General features: G+C 39.9%; 1 pseudogene; it reads right to left on the bottom strand.

Moving 5' to 3' along the window:
• Nucleotides 1–4,131: 4,131 nt before the first annotated feature.
• Nucleotides 4,132–19,496, bottom strand: LOC138985272 (14-3-3 protein eta-like; annotated as a pseudogene).
• Between the last annotated feature and the right edge of the window lie 469 nt (nt 19,497–19,965).

Raw genomic sequence — 19,965 nt, forward strand, 5'->3', positions numbered from 1 at the left:
AAGTGTTTTTTATTACACGGTAACATTAAATAAGAATTATAAACACTAAATATAGGAATAACATGGTACAAGTGCGACGTAATACTTCTCTGCAGAAAACCCTTGATAGAGATACTGTTAACATTTAAGCATATTAATTATCAGAAAATGTTCTAAATGGTTTGAAATTAGGATTATCTGGCTCACCTTTTTTTTTTTTCCCCAGAGAAAACAACAAAGCCTAGAGAAACTAAAAATCACTTCTTTATTTCTTTTCACAAGGACACTTCTTTTCAAGGACACAGGTTTTTTCTTTTTGGTTTGGTTCATAAAATCACAGAGATTCCTGAATTGGTGTTTCTCTCATGAGTGTCATCATCCCTCAAGCTTACAGAAGAAACAGATGTGGCTTTTCTTCCCATAAAGACTGTATGAGGCTGCAGCAGTTAAACATACTTCTCAGCTGCATCTTCGCAACTGCAATTTGGCACTGCTTTTTAATTTATCAAATTGAAAAAAACATAAGGCAAAAATTATGAACCATTTCTCTTGTTATTATACTGATTATACAGATTCAGCATGAGCAAGACAGATGCTAATTTGTGCATAAAGCACATTCCTTTTGACAGGAAAATATATATACATTGTGGTTGAAAAAAGACAAGGGTAGTGCTAAAAGCATTTTTTGATTTGTATGGAAAGTTTTCAGTTAAAGACATGATCTCCTGCTTTATCACATCACTAATAATTCCTAGATATAGAGTGTCAGTAAAGACACCCACACAAATCTCTTCCCATGGAGCCCGGTGAGCTTGGCAATTGACATATTTGAACCAGGATGAATCCAAGCAAATCACAGAAGATAGGTGTGATTGAGAGAAAACAATGAGGTCATCTGTGTCCCAATTTCCTGCACCATTTCTTCTACAGAAATTCCAATGTGACCTTCAGCAATTCCCTTAACAGCTTTTGGTTTCTGTTTTCCCATCAAGATGTTTGGGTTACATGCTGGCTGTGTACCTTTCAGCTATAACATTTGATATATGGATTTTATTTTTCAAGCTGTGTAGAATGAGTTTGTGATCTAAGCATCTTTGAACTGATATAAATTCAGAGTCAAATAACCCCCATGACAGGTGGATTTTCCCCAAATCCCATTATGACCCAGAAAATTTGGTATTAAAAGCAACTTTCCTCCCGATAAACTTATAAGCACTTAAGTGTCATAAATTCAAGACCCAGTCAGTGGAACAAGAATGATGTCTGCCAAGAATGATGGCAAAGCAGAGTTTCAGAAGAATGGAAGATTACAGCTTAAAGTGGAGAGAATGTCTGTGGTGATGGATGAACTTCTCCTATTTAACCTGTAATAAAAATCATACTCTTCCTTCAAAGCCTAGTCAAAAAGCTACTTACCCTATAAAAACGTCCCGATTGCCCCTCACCAACCCTATTTTCCATTCAGTTTCCTTTCCATTTTGTTCTATCTTCCCTTCAGTGTGGTCTTCTATTAAAATTAACTATTCACATGTCAATTTCTCCCACTGTTTTGTGAATTTCTTGAGCCTGACACTTCTCTTTTGCTTTTGTGTTCATTCTTTTTACTTTCTTACAATCAGAGGTCTTGGTAAAAAATGTGAAACGAATAAGCTACTACCAACTGAAAGAATTTGGGAAAGTTCAAAAGGAGAGAGGAGATGCCAGTTAATATGGTCTATCAACCTTCCAGGATCCTCCTTGCTGGAATCTTACCTCCACTGAGTGATGTGCATACCACCAAGAAGGATCCTGAGTCAGAATGATTGACTACAGACAACCTGGAAATGAATCCCATCACCATAAAACCCAAGACTGAGCCACGTGGCACAGCAGTTCTCCTGGGTTCCCTTACCCTGCTACTTTTCACCAAGGCACCCCTTTCCAATAAAGACTCTTGCTTTGTCAGCATGTTGTGTCTCCTCAGATAATTCACTCCCAAGCATTAGACAAGAGCTCACTCTCAGGCCTTGCTTCCTACAACAAAATGATTAAACTGGCCAGTTGTCTTGGTGATCACTAGACGCAATTTCTAAGTATTAGCCTCATTACTCAAAAAGTAAATAATCTCACATCAATAAAAAAGAATTAACTCCTCTTTACTGCATTTGCTATTGATTAATGACATGTATTTTCCACTCTCTGTTCTCATTATGATTGTAGACAGTTAAGTACTCATCAATTTCTGGCAGACAAATGTTAAGATTTACCTGACTGAGCTTCTTGAAGTCAGGGATCATGTCTTGTCCAGTTCTGCGCTGCCGGCATTGGTCATGACATCTGGCACTAAGTATCTGCTCTATTAAGGCTTACTGCATGGAACAATCCTGACCTAGGGAGCTGGGTTAGGATTAGACGGGGAGCTTGGGGAGAAAACAATAGATTAGTTTTTTTCTTGGATGAATTCAAAAGAGACTTCCAAGAACGTAAACAAGGGATTGCAGCTCCCAGTGAGCCACACTATTTGCAATATTTTCAGAGTGACTAGTCTTTAACTAACTGTTGTTGACCCCGGAGTAATTCAGGGTGGGGAAGTGTTTAGGGCGCTGACCCCTGAACAGTCCTAAACCCACATGTAAATTCAGTCTGCCCTCTTCATCTGGGGGTTCTGATCGGTGGACTCAACCAATCATGTAGTAGTATAGCATGTATTCTTGCCTGGAAAATCCATGGATGGAGGAGCCTGGTAGGCTGCAGTCCATGGGGTCACTAAGAGTCGGACACGATGGAGCAACTTCACTTTCACTTTTTACTTTCATGCACTGGAGAAGGAAATGACAACCCACTCCAGTATTCTTGCCTAGAGAATCCCAGAGACAGAGGAGCCAAATGGGCTGCAGTCTATGGGGTCGCACAGAGTCGGACACGACTGAAGCGACTTAGCAGCATAGCATGTATTTACTAAACTAAATTTGCATATAAGTAGACCTTCACAGTTCAAACCCATATTAAGGGTCAACTGTAGTCTCATTTCAACAATGTATACTTTTTAATAAACTTGTATCAAGGGATGTGAGACAGTGAGTGTGAGATCATGAGATACAAAAGGAATCATTTAATATTCTAAACTGAATCATCTAAGGTTATCTCAGTCCTGAATATTCACTGGAAGGACTGATGCTGAAGCTGAAACTCCAATACTTTGGCCACCTGATGCGAAGAACTGACTCATTTGAAAAGACCCTGGTGCTGGGAAAGATTGAAGGCGGGAGGTGAAGGGGCTGACAGAGAATGAGATGGTTGGATGGCATCACTGACTCCATGGATATGAGTTTGAGTAAGCTCTGGGAGTTGGTGATGGACAGGGAAGCCTGGCGTGCTGTAGTCCACAGGGTTGCAGAGAGTCGGACATGAGTGAGCAACTGAACTGAAAGTTATCTCATTTTTTTCTTATTTTTAAAAATATCCCCCAAACAGCATTTATTTACCCATTGAACTCCAAAAGATATACTTTGAAAGTCTAGTATTTTATAATCATCCATTTCGATTGACATGGGCTGACACATAAGGACGACAGCCAAAGAGTTACAAAAAATAAATCCATGACTCTTAAATAATCGTAACCTCCCCCCACCCCTAAAAGTTACAGGTATCAAAACTTTAGATGTATTGCATTGAAAAGAAGGTTTGTGCACCTCATTATTTAAAGAGGGAAAACAAGGTGCAACTTAATCGTCATGTGAGGCAGCTTATTATTAACCAGATGGAAAGAAGAAAGGATCTCTCCATCTTAGCTTCCCGCACAGTTTTCCATCAGTTTAAGAAACAGGCGAGAGCAGTGAATTCATTTTTGCATGTACAGACATACTGCTTTAACAAACATTACCAGCTTGTTTTAAATGAATCATTTAAATAACTGACTGTTAAATAGCCTGTGTCCGCTAATTCTCCCTTCTAACTTCCCCATTGCTTTCACCTTCATTTCACTTAGATCAGCAGGCATAGTACTGAAAAGGCCTCCTTGGGAATGCACCTGTCTGCACAATTGGAAAAGGAAGCTTCCACAGGCTCAAAGCAATGCCAGACAGTGAATTTGTCCAGAACTGCTTCCTGGGAGAGCAGAGAGTAGATGTGAGTAGTCTGAGTAGCTATACTGCCACACAGACAAGTTTAGCACTAGATACTCAGTGATTGTGATGAGGAAGGACTGGCGGGACAGGGTGGGGTCAGGACCGAGGTGCCTGCGTTGTTTTCTCCAGCTTCCTTGTCCTGTTGGTTGCTCCTCCAGAGGGTGAGGTTGTCTTGCAGCAGCAGCATGACGAGCATGTAGTCCTTCTGGATCTCTGTGTCCAGAGAAGCTGGACATCAGGAAGCTGAGGCCTGGCCTAGCCGGATGGGGGTGCGTGGGCTGCAAGCGCTCTTGGCTGATTGCGGAGGCTTCCTTTCCACAGAGTGAAGAGTTTTGGACTACATCGTTTTTCTTCTCACCGGAACCCGCCCCCCCCCCCCCCTCCCCTGCCAGGTAGCGACAGGAGTCGCCTTTCATCTCCAGGGAGAAGACTTTACTCTCACGCTGGAAATCACTGTGGTTCCTGATGAGGAACTTGTCCAGAAAAGCCAGCATGGCGTTGCACACCGTTTCCAGCTCCTTGTTGATCTTCGCTCGCTAAACCTTAACCTTCTTTAGTTTCTTCTCATTCCCTGTCCGCCATGGTTTTCTGGTTGATGATCCTCCAGGAAGACAGTCAGGCAATGCCCACGTTCTTGTAAGCCACAGAGAAGAGGTCTCGGTCTTCAGTGAAGACGGGTTCATTGAGGCTGGTCGCTTCCTTCATCGCAGAGGCTTTGGCCAGCCGCAGTCGCAGCTGCTTGTGGTGCCCCTTGTCGTTGTGGCCGGGCCTCTCCTGGCGCCGGGCTCCCTCGCTCGCCCATGGCGCGAGCGCTCTTGGCCACCGCAGAGGCCGCTGCCACTGCGCACGCGCACAGTGGCTTGCCTTGTGGTCCAGGCTGCAGGTGGCAGGCAGCTCTGCTGGCCCGCAGCTCTGCTCGCCTTCTCGGCTGCCTAGACCTCTGGGCTGGGTTGTTTCATTTTCATATTTGTCTGGAGTGTCGAAAAAAGTTTATAATTCCTTTTTCCTCCTTTCTAACATGATTGAGATCTTTTTTATCAACTTCATGAGCTGATCCATAAAATGGATAGTATCTGTACTATTCACTTAAATAGTGTCTGACTGAACTATAGGAGACAGCATGTGAGGGAGCGTGTGGGAAACCAGAGTCTGGTACAGCTGGCTGTACCTCAGTCCCTCAGTCAAGTGCGACTCTTTTGTGACCTATGGACTGTAGCCTGCCAGACTCCTCTGTCCATGGAGTTTTCTGGGCAAGATTATTGGAGTGGGTTGCCATTTCTTCCACCAAGGGATTGTCCCCTCCCAGGGATCGAACCCCGATCTCTGAGTCTCTTGCCTGGCAGGCGGATTCCTTACCCCTGAGCCACCAGTGAAGCCCACAGCTGGTTGTGCACTGGTCAAAAACCTAGCATAAGGGAGTGATGCCTGGGGTGATTTTTGGCAATTTTTAGTATATTCATTACTCAGTTTCCTATTGTTTCATCTACATGGAAGAATATATAAAGACTATATAGAATGTGATTTTCTTTATATTATGTATGATAAGAATACAGGAAAATATTCCCTCTATATGCTCTGAGGTCTAGGGTCTGAATAACATCGGAAATGCTACATGCATCACTTAGATATTCTTAACACCCATTAGCACATCAAGAACCTTTGAGAAGTTGTTTAACATTGTTATCCTAAAATTTTCTATGTGTATTTGACCATTTTGCATTTTCTTTCTCCTTCTTCCCTTCCCTATCACTCTTCCTCCGTCTTCTACTTTGACAGAATATCTAATATTAATACTATATTTTAACCTCTGATGTGTTCTTTTGGAAGACCTCTAGATAGGTTAGAATTTACTGTGAAATAAAATCAGGCTAGGAGAAAACTATAGCATAGTCTAGATTGCATAGATCTGATAATTTACTCTCATGGAGTTTCTTTTTGATGCTATATTCACTTAAAAGTACTATCAAATCTACTTTTATATTTGATACAGGAATGGTATTTGGAAATATTGTCCATCCCAATGTTCACTGCACATGAAAATGTTTTTTAGAAAAATTTCTGTTAATTGCTAGTGAAAATTTGCTTCTTCCAAATTAAAGCATCAATAAATATATAACCTCAGTTTACAAGATGTCAGGAGACAGTTTGGTTTAAGAGTGATTATTTAGCAACTTAGTGATATTCACAGCAATTACAACTTCTTTTTTTTCAGCTGTGCACTTTCAGTGTCAAGCTTGTTATCAGGCTAGCCTACGTCATTGTTTTTAGGTGTTTGTAGTAGCACTGGGAATCAAATCCTCTTAAGAGTAACATCCTAAAGAGTAACATATGCCAAATTTTCTCAGAGAAATCTAGCTAAATGCAAAGGAACATCTCCAGAGAACCCCCAGTTATCTACTACAATTTCATTGGCCAGAACCAGGTTAGGTGCCGAGCTACAACAAATACTAGCAGAACAACTATTGCAGAGGAGATGAAATGACCATGGCTAGCTTAGGTTAACCGTAATTTACCCCCAATCTACATAACTACCATAATAATAATGTGTTTGTTTTTTTTTTTAATAAGAAAGAGACAGGAAGAGATCTTGAGTAGGAAACATAGTGTCTATTCGAAACACTTCCAGGGGCTCCTTTTCACTTAAAAATAGAAAACAGATTAAATTTATAAGCCATAAATGTATCTTTATGGCCATTCTACTTTATGGCCCTTTGTTCTACTTTTATGTCTTAATCTCATTATCAATTAAAATTTATTTTCCTCTTGCTCATGGTTTTTCTGTACTTTTTTTAAAATGTATAATTCTGATGTTTTAGACTTCACATGTTTTTCAAAATGATATATAGTATATGAAAACTAGAGCTATCAGATACAAACTAGCGGATGGAAGGTGATTAGGTAACTGTTCTGTGTTTGAATATACAGGATTCATTGACATTCCAGCAGAACAGTTAGAAAGTACTTTGGGCCAAGCCTTTAAAAACATGGCTGTGGTAATCAACTTTCCTAGCATGATAACCGGAGAAGGCAATGGCAACCCACTCCAATACTCTTTCCTGGAAAATCCCATGGGTGGAGGAGCCTGGTGGGCTGCAATCCATGGGGTCGGGAAGAGTCGGACATGACTGAGCGACTTCATTTTCACACATTGGAGAAGGCAATGGCAACCCACTCCAGTGTTCTTGCCTGGAGAATCCCAGGGACGGGGGAGCCTGGTGGGCTGCGGTCCATGGGGTTGCACAGAGCTGGACACGACTGAAGTGACTTAGCAGCAGCAGCAGCAGCATGATAACACTGAATATTCTCATGTAATTAACATCTCTAACTTACAGAAAAGCAGCAGTGGTGGCACTCTAGGTAGAATTTAATTAGCCAAGACAAATAAATTAGGTTTCGTGCTTTATCAGGATAGAGGAATTGCAGAGGCTGGTTTGGAAATTTCAAGCCATTGAATATGCCATTTGACCTCTCAAGGAAATTAACTTTTCTAGCTGCCATTCTGAAAAGTTCTAATTAAGCTAAATTGTTATTATTGACTTATTTGTTACATTGGATGTCATATAGGCAACTTTCTTGAAATTCTGGAAAATCTTTCAAATGCTTTTTTTCTTAATGTACAACTGCATGATAGGTGAGATGGAAGGCATCTTACGATGGTACATGTCAATTGGACCATAGAGAAGATTTACAGATTTAATCATACAGATCCCCAAAGATTCACTTTATTCTTTCCATATGGGGACCCAATTTGAATTACATTTCCTTTTGTACAAGAGTCTTATAGGATAAAGAATGCATGGAACATTTGAAAAAAATTAACCTATGTGGTAATGGGAAGAGACAGATGTTGGAAAGGCAAATGTGGACTCATTTTATGGGGAACTAAATAAATAATGGGAAGACTTACATAAGAGTGACAGTTAGTAGTGATCCTAAGGGAAATGATTCAATTAAATAATATATAGGACAAAAAGTATTAGAAAAGGATTTGTAGGTAGAAATATAACTAATTATAGGGTTATGCAAACTTGGAAACACTTTGTGTGGTTGGTGCTTGAACTAAAACATATTTCACCAGTACAATTACTTCAGCAGAAAGTAGGAAGTATGTGTTGGAATCAGCAAGGACCTTGGAGGGCATAGACATAATGAAGAGGAAGAGAAAATTTGATATTCTTGCAGGCAGAAAAGAGAGAAAGGAAATGAAGGGTAGATGTCTTTAGGAAGAACAGTTAAATGTATGTGATTATAATGTGTGATACTTAATAAATTATTCCTATGTAATAGGCAATGTATGTTTTCTCAACCTCCCCATAAAATAATTGATAAAAGCTGATGTTTCTCACTAATATTTTGTGAGATAGCAGGCATTTCAGGACTGTAACAAAGGCTGAGTTCTGGTCTTGGGTTAGTTCAATTGAATCTTGGAAGGACAGCTACTTAAGATTTCATCAGTTGGATTTTGTTCTGTAAATGGACTTATTTCATGTTTATTTATTTCAGTTTTGGAAAGAGATACTGCTTTTTATTTTTCTCCATGGCAGACATCTGGAGTTATCTTGGGCTCTGCTCTGTTCTCCCATCTCACCAACACTTCTTGAAAAAGGGCCTTCTGTTTGGGGGATAGGGGTGAATTACTCAGGTATATGGCTTTATGAGGAATAATGAGAAGCAGTAGGGCACACCAGTTCAGCATTTCTGTAGTCTTTGAATTAATTACCTTGATTATTTTGTCTTTGGACAGCCCCTGCTGTTGGATGACTTCCTATGGAATACTGGGGAACTTCTCTGGGGTTTTGCATGAGATTCTTGGAATACATGGCTTTCACCTTTGTAGTAGTCCTCTCTACCTGTTTTGGGTTTTGCGTGTGTGTGTGTGTGTGTGTGTGTGTGTGCACAAACATATGCATGTATTTTAAACACTCACTCTCTTATTGATTCCAATTTCCAACAATTTCATAAAAAATTTTTTGCCTATCAAAATAATCTCTTCTTGTTTCTACCTAATGTCTATTTATTTTTATTTCAATTAGAGTTTGGAAGGAAAGAGAAGCATGTGAGATTAGTCAACTTAGCCATCTTTAACCAAAGACACAGGTATATATTCTTGACAGTTTAAAACACTTTATGTTCAGGGTGTACATTGGGCCCCTCCAATGAACTGGTATCCATTTTTTTCTTAACAGGTTACAATATTAAAATTGATTCAGTTGTTCATATTATCATCATTTAGTCATTAAGTCATGTCTAACCCTTTTCGATCCCATGGACTGTAGCCTGACAGGCTCCTCTGTCTGTGGGGTTTCCCAGCCAAGAATACTGGAGTGGGTTGCCATTTTCTTCTCCAGGGGATCGTCCCCCACCCAGGGATTGAACCTGGGTCTCCTGCATTGCACGCAGATTGTTTATTGTCTGAGCCACCAGGGAAGCCCTCATACGTCATGCTTTCTGGCTAAGAGGAAAACATCCTTTTGGCCCAGGAAAGCTCTTCCTGGAAATGACCTGATGTATACCAGTTTTTATATAACCCAACTCACGTAATTCCTGCTTTGGTTTTAGACATTAGCTTAAAGCAGAATTTGATTTAGTAAACAACAGTTAGTCAACTTTTGTAGTTATTGATCAAGGCATTGCATCTGCATGTGAAAACCATCATAAGTAAAAGGCAGATTGATGGAATATGAGCTGGTACTGTACTTCCTGCTTGCTAATATCCTTTTATTCCCCTTTTAGAGCTAGAATATTAAAATTTGACTTATAGGTAATTATTGCTAAGTGCATATTCAAGCTAATAAAGAATTATTAAACACACTTAGTGAGGAATCAATTTTCAAAGTGATTGAGTCAAAAGAAGCCAAATATGGAAAGGTCTTGAGCATAAATAAAAAGCCCTGAATATAAATCTTGATGCTGTCACTCTTCATGATATTTTTTACTAGAGAGTTACCTGTGCTCCTGCCTTCCTCCCAATTTCTTCCTCTGGGAGTAATATCGTCTTCCTAGGAATAATAGTCATTCTAGGAGTGTTATCATCCTTTCATTGTTGTTGAGAGTAAATTAAAGCATCCATAGTATTTAATAGGACTTCCCTGGTAGCTCAGACAGTGAAGAATCTGCCTGTGATGCAGGTGACCTGAATTTGATCCTTGGGTCAGGAAGATCTTCTGCCCACTTTAGTATTCTTACTTGGAGAATCCCATGGACAGAGGACCCTGGCAGGCTACAGTCCATGGGGTCACAAAAAGTCGGACACAACTGAGTGACTATCACTTTCACTTTTCAACATAGTATTTACAATAGTAAGTGCTTAATAAATGTAACTTAAACTGTTATTGCTATTTTTGCCTTCCACCCTCCTTCACATTTTCCTCGTCTCCTTTAGCCCTAGTTCCTAGTTCTCACCTCTGTGTTGGGATCTCTGCAGTCTTACACACTCCTTCTGGGATTTCTGCAGTCTTACACACTCCTTCTGTCACTCTTATTCTCACATTCAGCACTATTCATCTTTCTCTTGATTTACTGATGATCAATCTTAAAGGGAAAATTGTATCCCTTTGTGCTTTTTACCTTTTTCCGCCTAAACCCCCCAAACCGTATTTTTGGTTCAGTAACCTCTCCTGCAACATCTGCCACAAGGCTGGGCTGGAAATGCTGGCTAACAGAGCATGCTGGATGGCAGGGTTTTTGCATTTAGTCAGTTAGTAAAATTAAGTGATTATGAAACACAGGAAATGTAGACATGTTATATAAACTCTACTAAAAATCGTATTATTTAAAAAGAAATATATTGCTAGTATTTTCACTTTTTATATTTCTCATATAAAAGTTTTAAATAATTTATAGATATAAGCCAGCTTTTCTTTAAATGTTTCCTCCAAGAGACTGTTTTGGTATTAATAATGCCAAAATGGGATTAATGATAACAAATGGGAGTAAAAATAAATGAACAGATTTGAAATTAAAATTTTATACATTGCACTCTTCCTGGCAAGGCACAGACATTCCTTGAAGCTCAGCCTAAGCAAACTCTCATTTACCACTCCCTTTGCTCACACACATATGCGCTCACACACATACATACACACTCAGATGCAAAAATCTGAAATTTTTATGTAGTATCTACATTTTTGTTATGCATACAAAAATTTGACCAGAATGTAATAGCTGAGACAAAATTGAGTTATAACACTCACGCTATCACCCAGATCAAGAAAAATTCACCTAAGACATTCTATTTTTGATTTTTTTCTTTTCCTATCTTCTCTCTGTTTTTCAGGGGAATGGACAACAAAAGTTAAATTACTGCTCTCTTAAACCTAGTCGTCATTGTCAGCTGTGCAAGAAAACTCCTTAACAACTAAAGGTATCACATGTCACAACAGAAGGGATAATAGATGTTCAGAATTCCCATTCTGTTTTTCATGTGTCTATTGTGAGTAGAAAGTTTAAAGATTTGTGAAGAAAACAAACTTATGGTTCCTAAGGAGGGTAGGGAGGGGTGGGATGAACTGGGAGATTGGTACTGACATATGTAAACTACTATGCATAAAAGAGATAACTGATGAGAACCTACTGTATAGCAGAGAGAGCTCTACTCAAGGCTCTGTGGTGGTATAAACGGGCAGGAAGTCTAAAGCAGAGGGGACATATGCCTACATATAACTGACTCACTTTGCTGTACAACAGAAACTGACATACCTTGTCAAGCAACTCTACTCCAGTAGAATTTTAAAAATAAAAAAATAAGATTTACAAGAACACAGTTTGGAAAAACAGGAATAAATTCTACTTGTCATGGAACTGTAAGTCAAATATTGTTCAAACTCCAAAACATCTCTGCAGGATTTCCATATAGTGATGTTCTGGGAGACTCCTGGAAAAAAATCTCTGACATTTGGTCTGCAAGATGAGTCTCTATCTTGGATATAGTTGAATGAGTAACTTCTACCAGTTCATTGGCAGGTGAGTTTGAGTTTCTGAAAAACACTCAAGTTGATTGATATATTTATAAACTCTAGAGATGTTCATTTGAGCAAAAAATGATTTTAAAAAACACAATGAGGCAAAAATTTGGCTTAAAAGTTTCCATAAAGAAGATGCAGAAAGCTAAATGTAACAAGACTTGTAGCTCGAGGATGTATATGTTCTGCTATGACTATAGTTCTGTAGGTTGCATCTGCACGCTGACATTAAATGTTTTAATGTTTTTTAAGACTTAAAACAATGTTATGCATATAGTAGATATTTATGTGCCTTTGGAATGTCCTGAGCCCTTTCCTATAGTGAATTTCTTACATTATGAATCCTGCTTCCTAAGATGAAGGCCATAAACATGTTTTTCCAGGCTCCCTGGCAGCTAAGGTACAGATGTGTGACCTTGACTCTGCCAGACACACATTAAAATATGAGGTCTCTGATTGGTAGAGAGTGGTGTGAAGAAGGCAGTGCAAGGGGGATTCAAGTCTGATGATGAATTTGATTGTAGGTAGATGCTCAGTTTCAGAAGCAGCAGCAGCATGCAGCCTAGGTTCAAGCACCTGATGTTGGAAAGACAAAATACAGAGCCTGTGCCCTGCATGCAGGCCTAGTGTCCTCTAGAGTCATTTTGTCCCACTCCTAGTTATATAGCCTTTAAGCCTGATTCTTCAGAAGTCTGTAAGCTATCTGAACCCCTCTATTAAATTTCTTTTCTACTTGAATGGTTCAGAACAGCTTCTTTTGTCTGCATCTCACAACTTCAATTAGTACAGTACCTAAAACAATGGTACTATCAATACTATTGCTACTACTAATAGTTTATATTTGTATAGAACTTTTGTAATTTTAAAATAACATCTGACTTCCCTGCTGGTCCAGTGGTAAAGAATCCACCTGCCAATGCAGAGGACATGAGTTCCATCCCTGGTTTGGAAAGATCCCACATGCCACAGGGTAGCCGAGCCCTTGTGCCACAACTACTGAGCTCATGTGCCTGGAGCCTGTGTTCTGCAATAGGAGAAGCCTTCACAATGAGAAGCCCATGCACCTCAACAAAGAGTAGCCTCCACTTGCCACAACTAGAGAAAGCCCTCATATAGCAACAAATACCCAGTGTAGCCAAAAATAAAAATAAAATAACATCTTTTGTGTCTTGACTTTCAGATGATCTCTTTCAATTCTCATATCACCTTTAAAACCTGGAATGTGGTAGTTTCATCTGACATGTAAGGAAGCCATAAAACAGCAAGGCTAAGTAGCTTGTCTTGTCACAGAGCTTCCTGGTGGAGACAGAAGTAGAAATTAACATTATTTTTGCTTTGATTCTATTGGCTTCACCATTATTTAATCCCATAAAGAAATGAACTTTTCCCCTAACCCTTGCTCAAGCTCCTTGATTTCTTACATGCTTAATAATAATAAAAAAAGATTCCACCAGAGAAACATTTTGCAAGTAGAATTATTGGATTTGTAAACATTCTGTGTTATAAGTGACTTGCATCCAGCATCTACTCATCTTTCTCCTAGGTGAATGTTCTCTAGTGGCGGGGGCAGTTACTTATTTCCTGCACAGTTCCTGATCTCACTCTCCTCTGGCTCCAAAGATGAGGGTAAGATTTATACCCATGTAGAGTGATTGGTTCAGAAGGCAATAGCAACCCACTCCAGTACTCTTGTCTGGAAAATCCTATGGACAGAGGAGCCTGGTGGGCTGCAGTCCATGGGGTCCTGAAGAGTTGGACACGACTGAGCGACTTCACTTCCACTTTTCACTTTCACACATTTGAGAAAGCAATGGCAACCCACTCCAGCGTTCTTGCCTGGAGGATCCCAGGGACGGCAGAGCCTGGTGGGCTGCTGTCTATAGGGTCTCACAGAGTCGGACACGACTAAAGCAACTTAGCAGCAAGAGCGGCAGAGTGATTGGTTGAGGGAGGAACGGGGACATGATCCAATGAGATGCCATTTGGATAATCCTGGAGAGGCATGTTATCCTCTGCTGGTTTTAAACATGGAAGGATGCAGGCCCAACCTTCATAATGTATAGGTAAAGTTGACCCAGAGAAAAGAACTGAGAGATGGGTCCTGATGTCATTGTGTGAGCCTTTGATTCCAGCTGTGCCTGGGAGTTTCAGTTACATGAGCCCCTAAATTACTTTCATGCTTAGTCCAGTTGGATTGGATTTTTTGTAGCCAAAATAATTTTAATTGATAATCTGTGCCCTTCTAACTTTCTTGGGCTTCACCAGTTCTGCATAATCCAACAGAGCAGTAGTCAGGCCAAGAGATAAGTCAACCAACTAAAAATCTAATTTTCTTTCACAACTTAGTTACTATTTTTTCAGGAAAGGACCCCAAATATTGTTTTCCCAAATGTAGATAAAGATTTAAGAGGATAGCAATAGATTAGACTTAGGAATGTATAACTTTCTCAATATTTCCTGCATTAGTCCTGTCCCTACTTTATTAGTAGTCAATAACCACTTAGCTAGTCCCTTTCTAAATTTAGAAATTGCCTTATAATATCCATTAATAGACTTAAAAGAACAGAAAATACTTGTAATGTTTTTTACATTCTAAGCAATTTATTAAATTTGCATATTCAAAACCTAGGTCCTTGAGATTTTAAGTTCAGTTCAGAAATTTATTGTACTTCTGCAAAATTTTTGTAGCCAATTTTAAGGCATATTTAAGTGAATTTGGGTGCCTTTTACAAACTGTATACCCATATTCTGAAATAATTTAAACTGCATTCATAAACTTAATCATTTTCTGTAATTTTTAAGTACTTTAATATCTGACTCACACAAAATCTTCTTAGTATTTAAATAACTTTCATAACTAATATATTAAAGTTAAAAATGTGGCAGATTTAATGTTACATAGTCAATAACTTCATGCAAAGATGGGCTCAATATAGGACAGAAATGTTAGGGACCTAATAGAAGCAGAAGATATTAAAAGAAGTGGCAAGAGTACACAGAAGAACTGTACAAAAAAGATCTTCATGACCCAGATAATCATGATGGTGTGATCACTCACCTAGAGCCAGACATCCTGGAATGTGAAGTCAAGTGGGCCTTAGGAAGCATCACTACGAACAAAGCTAGTGGAAGTGATGAAATTCCAGTTGAGCTATTTCAGATCCTGAAAGATGATGCTATGAAAGTGCTGCACTCAATATGCCAGCAAATTTGGAACACTCAGCAGTGGCCACAGGACTGGAAAAGGTCAGTTTTCATTCCAATCCCAAAGAAAGGCAATGCCAGAGAATGCTCAAATTACCTCACAATTTCACTCATCTCACATGCTGGTAAAGTAATGCTTAAAATTTTCCAAGCCAGGCTTTAGCAATATGTGAACCGTGAACTTCCAGATCTTCAAGCTGGTTTTAGAAAAGGCAGAGGAACCAGAGATCAAATTGCCAACATCTGCTGGATCATAGAAAAAGCGAGAGTTTCAGAAAACTCTATTTCTGCTTTATTGACTATGCCAAAGACTTTGACTGTGTGGATCACAATAAACTGTGGAAAATTCTTCAAGAGATGGGAGTACCAGACCATCTGACCTGCTTCTTGAGAAACCTGTATGCAGGTCAGGAAGCAACAGTTAGAACTGGACATGGAACAACAGACTGGTTCCAAATAGGAAAAGGAGTACATCAAGGCTGTATATTGCCACCCTGCTTATTTAACTTCTATGCAGAGTACATCATGAGAAACGCTGGGCTGGAAGAAGCACAAGCTGGAATCAAGATTGCCGGGAGAAATATCAATAACCTCAGATATGCAGATGACACCACCCTTATGGCAGAAAGAGAAGAAGAACTAAAAAGCCTCTTGATGAAAGTGAAAGAGGAAGTTGAAAAAGTTGGCTTAAAGCTCAACATTCAGAAAACGAAGATCATGGCATCCGGTCCCATCACTTGATGGCAAATAGATGGGGAAACAGTGTCAGACTTTATTTTTCTGGGCTCCAAAATCACTACAGATGGTGCCTGCAGCCATGAAATTAAAAGACGCTTACTCCTTGGAAGGAAAGTTATGACCAACCTGGATAGCATATTCAAAAGCAGAGACGTTACTTTGCCAACAAAGGTCCATCTAGTCAAGGCAATAGTTTTACCAGTGGTCATGTATGGATGTGAGAGTTGGACTGTGAAGAAAGCTGAGCGCCAAAGAATTGATGCTTTTGAACTGTGGTGTTGGAGAAGACCCTTGAGAGTCCCTTGGAGTGTAAGGAGATACAACCAATCCATTCTAAAGGAGATCAGTCCTGGGTGTTCACTGGAAGGACTGATGTTGAAACTGAAACTCCAATACTTTGGCCACCTGATGCAAAGAGCTGACTCATTTGAAAAGACCCTGATACTGGGAAAGATCGAGGGCAGGAGGCGAAGGGGACAACACAGGATGAGATGGCTGGATGGCATCACCGACTCGATGGACATGGGTTTGGGTGGACTCTGGGAGATGGTGATGGACAGGGAGGCCTGGCGTGCTGCGGTTCATGGGGTCGCAAAGAGTTGGACACGACTGAGTGACTGAACTGAACTGAGTCAGTAACTAATAAATTTAGTAAGGTGTTATCATAAGTCAAAAGTCAACTCAAGTGCTGCTTTTAAATTGGAATTACAAGCTGTGGCTCTAGTAAGCTAAATGTTAACAACTGTATAAAATCCTAAATTTTCACAGATTCTTTCTTAATCACTATGCAGAGTTAAGCAAACTGTACAGTTATAGGAAATAGTCCTCACAAGAACCTTTACTTCAGACACTAGCTGCAAATTCAGGGTCTCCAGTGCCACCTTCACTTAGGACCAGCTGGCTGCAAATTCCAGGATTCCCATGGCCACACTCAGGTTTGATAATTTGCTACAAGGAGTCACAGGAATCATTGAAAGCCACTGTACTCACAAAGATTATACAGGGACTGTGTACAGGACAAAACTATCCAAAGAATGTTACATTAAACAGAGTCTAGGAGGGCTTCCCTGGTGGCTCAGATGTTAAAGAACCTGCCTGCAATGTTGGGAGACCTAGGTTCGATCCCTGGGTTGGGAATATCCCCTGGAGGAGGGCATGGCAACCCACTCCAGTATTCTCGCCTAGAGAACCCCCCATTGACAGAGGAACCTGGCAGGCTATAGTCCATGGGGTCACAAGGAGCTGCATGCGACTGAGCATCTAAGCACACACACACAGGAGGCCTCCACACAGAGCTTCTGGTCATCCCCATCTTGTGAAGTTCTGCACAGCACTGCCTCCTCCTGGCTGTGACGTGTAACAACATGCAGGGAGCACCGCCAACCAGAGAGGCTCACTCCAGCAGCTGGTGTCCAGAGCTTTTACTGGGGCTCAACCGCAGACTGCCCACTTTGGTCTAATCTTTTGTCTCCAAACCTTCCCGATGTCAGGCTAATGCCTTTATTTTCTAGTTAGTCTGGAGGTCAAAACTGATTAGCATGACTCAGAGCCGCCATAAGAAATCAGTGTTAGGTTCTCTGGTGGTCAAAGGCCCCAACAAATAGATTGTTTTATTGATACCAGGCTGGGCATGCCAGGGGGTAGAGCTCACCTTCCACAAGACAGACTTTATTTGTGTAGGATTAATTCATCAGTACACAGTGCTGAAGTATATTCCTCTATCTGATTTTCCTAAGTGTTTCAAGTGATTATAAATCGTATGGGTTTGAAAGATGCTTTCTGTGGAAGGTAATTACTATCCCAGTGAACTGAGATTATGTTTCCCTTTAGTTTTTCACCTGGCATGAGTTCTGGAGTTGTGGCCATCTGAGGCACTCCGTGTTGTTCACTGAGATGACTATATTGTTGGCTTTGTCTTCTTAGAACTTTCTGGATTTGGGCCAAATTTACAGGTAGTCAGATTGGTTTTTAAATGAGAACCTTGAGATCTACAGGTGAAAGGTTTCCTAAGTAAAATGAATAAACAAACATTTTGTATTCTGCAAAGTGGCATATACTGTTTTATATGCATAATTCTGATGTTACATTAGCAAGCTCCTTACGAGAGAAATGGGAATTCCCTGGTGACTAAGATGCAGGAGACCTGAGTTTGATCCCTGAGTCAGGAAGATCCCCTGTAGAAGGAAATGGCAACCCACTCCAGTATTCTTGCCTGGAAAATCTCGTGGCCAAAGGCGCCTGGCAGGCTACAGTCCATGGAGTCACAAAGCGTCAGACACAACTGAGTGACTTAGGAGATAATAGTTGAAAACTTCCCTAAAATGGGGAAGGAAATAATCACCCAAGTTCAAGAAACTCAGAGAGTCCCAAACAGGATAAACCCAAGGAGAAACACCCCAAGACACATATTAATCAAATTAACAAAGATCAAACACAAAGAACAAATATTAAAAGCAGCAAGGGAAAAACAACAAATAACACACAAGGGAATTCCCATAAGGATAACTGCTGATTTTTCAATAGAAACTCTTCAAGCCAGGAGGGAATGGCAAGACATACTTAAAATGATGAAAGAAAATAACCTACAGTCCAGATTATTGTACCCAGCAAGGATCTCATTCAAGTATGAAGGAGAAATCAAAAGCTTTTCAGACAAGCAAAAGCTGAGAGAATTCTGCACCACCAAACCAGCTCTCCAACAAATACTAAAGGATATTCTCTAGACAGGAAACACAAAAACGGTGTATAAACTCGAACCCAAAACAATAAAGTAAATGGCAACGGGATCATACTTATCAGTAATTACCTTAAACGTAAATGGGTTGAATGCCCCAACAAAAGACAAAGACTGGCTGAATGGATACAAAAACAAGACCCCTACATATGTTGTCTACAAGAGACCCACCTCAAAACAGGGGACACATACAGACTGAAAGTGAAGGACTGGAAAAAGATTTTCCATGCAAATTGGGACCAAAAGAAAGCAGGAGTCACAATACTCGTATCAGATAAATTAGACTTTAAAACAAAGGCTGTGAAAAGAGACAAAGAAGGTCACTACATAATGATCAAAGGATCAACCCAAGAAGAAGATATAACAATTATAAATATATATCCACCCATAAGAGCATCTTTTGGAGAAGGAGGTGGCAGCCCACTCCAGTGTTCTTGCCTGGAGAAATACGTGGATGCAGGAGCCTGGTGGACTGCAGTCCATGGAGTCACAAGGAGTCAGGCATGATTTAGTGACTAAATGATGATGACAAAGAGTATCTTTAAAGGGATAAAACATGAGAAAGGTGAATATCTTAGATTTGTGGACTTACTGAAAGCTGGTATTGAAATGAGGGTTCTTCCATGAATAACACTTGTATTATTTTCCTTATATTCACTAATTAAAAGTAAGGTTCAAACGCCAAAAAAAAAAAAAAAAAGAGAGAAACAGTAAATTTTCATCTTGTTGCAGTAACTGTGAGCAAATTCCTTCTAAAGCTTACTTACCAGCCATGGTTTGGACATAAAGAGTATTAATAATGCTTTGAAGCAATTTTGCAACATAATAGGAAATCATCATTTTGGGATCCTCTGATTTCTTTAAAAAGCTTAGAGATTTGTTTCTAAAAAGCATGGTGACAACATACAGCTGTCATTATGGGCTCAAAACAAAAGGAAATCACTTTATTTGTGTGGATTTGGGAAGCAGGACACCTAAGCACACGGTAAGGCAAGTCCAGCCCAGATGGCTGTCTGACAAAACTCATATTTCTTGTCAATAGTACAGCAGGATGCCTCCAAAAGTGGGAAGTTAAGTTAGCAAATTCCACGAGCTGTGTCTTTGTGTTCAGGCCATAGATTATGTACTCAGCCTCTTAGACTCCAGAAATTAATTGTAGCAGAGCTCATTACTTCACAGATTTGCATATACCTCTCCTTTTCCCTAGAAAATAGTTTCCAAAGATTAAATGTGAGGTTTTAAT

Source organism: Bos mutus, chromosome 1, assembly GCF_027580195.1.
Source record: "Bos mutus isolate GX-2022 chromosome 1, NWIPB_WYAK_1.1, whole genome shotgun sequence".
Lineage (NCBI taxonomy): Eukaryota > Metazoa > Chordata > Mammalia > Artiodactyla > Bovidae > Bos > Bos mutus.